This window comes from Zonotrichia albicollis, chromosome 24, assembly GCF_047830755.1.
Source record: "Zonotrichia albicollis isolate bZonAlb1 chromosome 24, bZonAlb1.hap1, whole genome shotgun sequence".
NCBI classification, from domain to species: Eukaryota; Metazoa; Chordata; class Aves; order Passeriformes; family Passerellidae; genus Zonotrichia; species Zonotrichia albicollis.
Genome location: NC_133842.1, coordinates 9166820 through 9171790, shown reverse-complemented (window position 1 = coordinate 9171790; position 4971 = coordinate 9166820).

The following is a 4971-nucleotide window of genomic DNA, read 5'->3' as shown; positions in this document are numbered from 1 at the left end:
GTCCTCAACAGTGGAGGACATGGAAGTAGAGGAGGAGTCCACCTCCATCATTTCTTCATCATCCAGCCCCTGGTCCACTTCCATCGCTTCCACAATGTCTCTGTCAGTCTGCAAGGGGCAGCACAATCTCCCAGTGGGCTTCCTGTCCCACACCATCCATTCCCACATGGCTGCAGCCTGCCCAAGCCGGGTGCCCCCTGCCTGGCATGGCACTGTACCTCCATGTGCACAGCAGAGCACATCCTGCTGGGATTGGTGCTCCAGAGCCGGCAGCAGAAAAAGCCCAGGCAGCAGCAGCAGCTCAGCACTGAGGGTCAGAGCGCAGAGAGAGAGGCAACTGACCCTTGGCAGCCGGTGAATTGTCTGCTGTGCTCGTTTCCAGGTCCTGGACATTCAACCTGGAACCCTCTGGGAGCTGTGATGTAACTGAAGTTTCAGGGCCGCTCCGCAGTGGGAGATGGGGATGGCAGAATGATCAAATCCTTGAATGGTTTGGCTTGGAAGGGACCCTAAAGATGATCTGGTTCCAAGCTGAGAGACCTCCCAGCACAGCAGGTTGCTGTGGCCCCTGTCCCACCTGGCCTTGGATGTTGCTGGGGATGGGGCATCCACAGCCTCTCTGCACTGGTCCCTGTGTCAGGGACAAGCACCCTGAGACTAAAGAACTTTTTCCCATTATCAAATGTCTTCCACCTCTTGCAGTTTGATCCCATTTTTGCTTGTCCTGTCACTAAAGTTCCTGACAAAGTGTGCTCCTCCACTTCCCTGTGGGTCAGGCTGTTCCTGCAGGGTCATACGTGTGTCTGGACCTGCAGACAAGAGAGAGAGAAGCCAAATTCCCAGTCAGAAAAACTGGGGAATATGGCATGAGGAATGAGAGGATAAAGAAAATGTAGAGACATGCATGTCTTTTCTTTGGTGGGTGTCGTCATTTGTGCGTTTTATTAGATGCCGGGTTCCCTGGTGCACTCAGGTTCCATGTTGCAGCCTGCCCACAGCCAGCCTCTCTGTGTGACCTGCACACGCAGAGCTGGGAGCATGCTTGCTTCAACTGCTGGTGAACGAGGCGAGTGAGGGATCTTTGTGTGGAACTGCAAACACTTCAGTGGATTGCACTGAAGAGCGTCCAGGAACGGAGACAAAATGGGGCTTGGAACACAGAGGGAAAACTGGGGGGAAAAGCCGGGGAGCAATGGAAAGAGCCAGGACTAAAACGGTACAGGAGAGGCGAGGACATTCCAGGGGGAATACATATAAGGAAAATACAGCAGTTGAACCGGGTGATACCAATAAAACGCCATGGGCCTGAAAATGCCCATGGGCAAGACCATTGCATTCAGAGCGGTGTCTCTCTTTTACCTTGGTCACTTCGCCCTGAGGTATTACAGTTCCAGTGGTAGGCCCCTGGGCCCTCACATCTCCCCCTTTTTGTTATCTATAAAAACGGCTTCTGCTATTGAGTTTTGCAGGCATTTAGCAAAAAAGGATAAAGTAACCAACACAATGAATACAAAAAACAAAGCCCACACAACAGTCTTAACTAGAGATGAAAGCCAGCCTCGCAAACCCCTGTGTTTGAAAAGTGCAGTGAACCAGTCGATGTTGCCTTCTGTCTGGATCTTGTTTCCTTGATCTTTCAGCAGCTGGATGTCCTGCTAATCTGACTCCCTATGTGACAGTAGGTAGAAAAAACACATGCCTTCAAATGCCTGCCTGGCTTCTACATGGCCATGAAATTGTGGCTTGTTAATGGAAGCACCCAGCTGAAGGCATGTGACTCAGTGAGGAGCATCAGATTCCTGCTGCAGCAGCAACCAATGGCAGCATCCTCTGCCTTTAGCTGATGTAGTATCTGAAGGCTTGGGTGTACTAAAAGTAAACAGATGAAGAGATTAGAAGGTGGAACTTAAGTTGTGGCCCCACTAAATTTTCTCTTCTGTAAGCCAAGGGTGTGAACACAGCTTTTTAGAAGAACCATATATCAATGATAAAATATAATTTTTACAAATGTTAAGTCATATATCCTGGTTAATGATGTCTGAGCCATCTTGGTCTTGGTGTGTGTGGTAAGCGCTGCTTAGGAGATCTTCTTCTGTCCTTCTCCTTCTTCTTTTCCAGGCTGCTACTCTCTCTCTTAGGCTTTCATTCTGCTCTTCTGATGGTGGCTCTGGTGTTTGCCTCGCGGTTCCCAGAAACAGTTTTAATGTATTTTGCTGGGATCCATCTTACGAGTGTTTCTGTAGAGACAAGGGCATCTTCTCTTTCCCAAGTAATCAATGGGAAGGTGCCGATAAATTGTTTAGATTCAGGGTCTTTGCTCAACACAGGTGGCTTTTCTTTTAATTGGGCTGCAGCTGAATTAGTAAAATGCCTGATGACTGGAGGAGTTGGCTCCATAAATGGGTTGTTCAAAAACTTGAATACGTAAAAGGCCTTGGCCAGTCTCTCAATGGAAGATAATATCTGGTTACCCCTCTCAGTTGATCAAGGATCCTTTTGATTGATCAGTTGGCCCTCTCGGCTATGGACTGTCCTGTGGCAGAGTGTGGTATGCCTGTGACATGTTTTATACCCCAGTGGTCAGAAACTTGTTGGAATCAGTGCAAGGTATAAGCAAGTGCATTATCAGTTTTAATTTCCTGTGGAATTTCTAAGGTGGAAAAAACAAAAAAGTAATGTTTTATAGCATCTTCTGATTTTTCTCCAGCATGGGCAGAGCCAAAAATCACACTGGTAAAGGCGTCGATTGAGATGTGGGTGTATTTTAGTCTGTCCAAAGGAGCTCAGTGTGTGATGTCTGATTGCCAGATGTGGAGACTCTCTAGTCCTCTTGGATTGCCTCCAGCTCCGCCAGAAGCAAGGCCATGTTCCTGACAATTGGGGCAGGTGGCTACAAGGGATCTTGCCGGGTCTCAGGTAATTTTGAAAATCCTGAGCAGCACAGGAATGTTTGGATGGTAGAACTGGTGGCTGATCCTTGCCTTTCCAAAATCTATCTAAGGCATATTGCAGTGGTTCAGATGTTTGAAGTAGTCAATTGAGGTGCTCTTGAGTGAGAAGTATATATTCACAAGGTCTGTTCCTGCAAGGGAGCACAGACACTTTCTAGCTTTCCTGATAAGTTGTGTAATAACTTTCTGTTGGGTTGTTATCATTTTAGTAGGTTGGTGTCATCTGAGAACACAATCCATTATTATCAGGGCATCTGAGATAGTTGAGTCCCATTGAAAGAATAATGCATGGAATTTTGGACTTACACCAAGGATTGCCAGGGAGAAAGGAAAATCAGTGTGGTATCTGTGTGCCTGTTTAGTTTGAATCACCCAGGATACCTTTTGTAGAGTTGCTTAGGCCTCCGGTGTCAGTGATGGCGGGAATCGAGTCCTTCACTGCCTTTAAGGAACAGGAACAGTGGCATGAGATCTTCTGTGGTGATTCCCAGCAGTGAATGTACCCAACTGATGCTTCCACAGAGTTGGTGGAGGTCTTGCAGAGTCTTTGGGTTGTCCTTGATTTGCAGTGTTTGTGGTGTGATGGTTCTCTCTGCAGTTTTTAGGCCGAGACACTTCCAAGGGGCTGTCCTTTGAACTTTATCGGCTGCAATCTTAAAACCTTTCTCCTGTATCGCAGTGATGACATCTTGTACGGCAACATCCAAAATGATTTGAGCTTCTGCACAAACGACTGTGTAGTCCATGTAGTGAGTAATGATAGCATTAGGATGTTCATTATATGGTCCATATAATGAAAAGCGATTAGCATTAGGGCAAGAGAATTTGGACTTCAAGCCATTGACAAATATTAGGGCTACTCTTCATTTGTTGAGGGAATACAGTCCACTGGTACCTCTGTAAAGGTGCTTGTCGATTTAGTGACGGAAAAGGCAAACCAGGAGGGTGTCTTTGGGCTGCATGGGGGTGTCAAAATGTAGTCATTAGGATCTTTATCAACCATTTGCCAATAACAGTGTAATCATAGGTACAATTGGACTAAACCTCCCTGAACTAGCCTTCCTTCACATCTCAACCCACGCAATCTTCAAAGCAATGCTCTTCCTATGCTCAGGTTCCATCAATCACAGCCTAAATGGCAAAGAAGATATCCAAAAAATAGAAGGACTCCAAAAATTGCTACCCACAACTACGGCATGCCGCACCACCGGCAATCTGGAGGTATCATGGAGGCTGAGGGCAGGCTGGACTGGAGGGCACCCATGTCCTTGATGACCTCGTTGATTTTCCTGAGGTCCTGCAGCAGCCGCCTCTTGTCTTTGCCAGGCTTTCATATGATAATGACAGGTGCATTGCAGGGGCTAGTAGATGATACAGCGTGGCCCACAGACAGCTGCTCCTGCATGAGGGACTGCACGGCCTTTAACTTTCTGCCTGGGAGGGGCCACTGATCCACCCATACGGGATCATTGGTATTCCAGATTAACTGAAGGGTGCCGTGCTGCTCTGTGGCCCCACCTAGAAATCTTGAGGTGTAGATATGATCTCTAGCCTTGTCCCCCATGGGGACAAGAGGCCTTTCCTCAAATTGTTATTGGTGCCCAGGTGACAAATGATCTTACTGTAGCAACTGTGCCCTCAGGACCTTCCATGCAGATGTTACTGTGACTCCAGAAGCTGGTAGTGGCTCCCCTGGGGGCTAATAATTACCCCAGCAGCTGCAACCTGGGGCCAGTCTTTTTGCCAATCAGAGCAGGAAATTATGGTGACATCAGTTCTTGTAGCTAATACTCCTGAAAGACATCTCTTTCTCCCTTTCCATGACAAAGCACACTTTAGAATGGGTTTGTTTCTGCCTGTTGTCTGTGCCCACAACAACATTGGATCAGCTGGTGTGGTGATCATGGCTCGTAAGAGGTAGGCTCTGGCTATAAAGGGGTTTTTTTGAATGAAAAGGGGAGAGTCTAAGCATAGAGCCTGGACAGTTATCTCCTGCAAATACGTCAAGGCGAGTACCTCA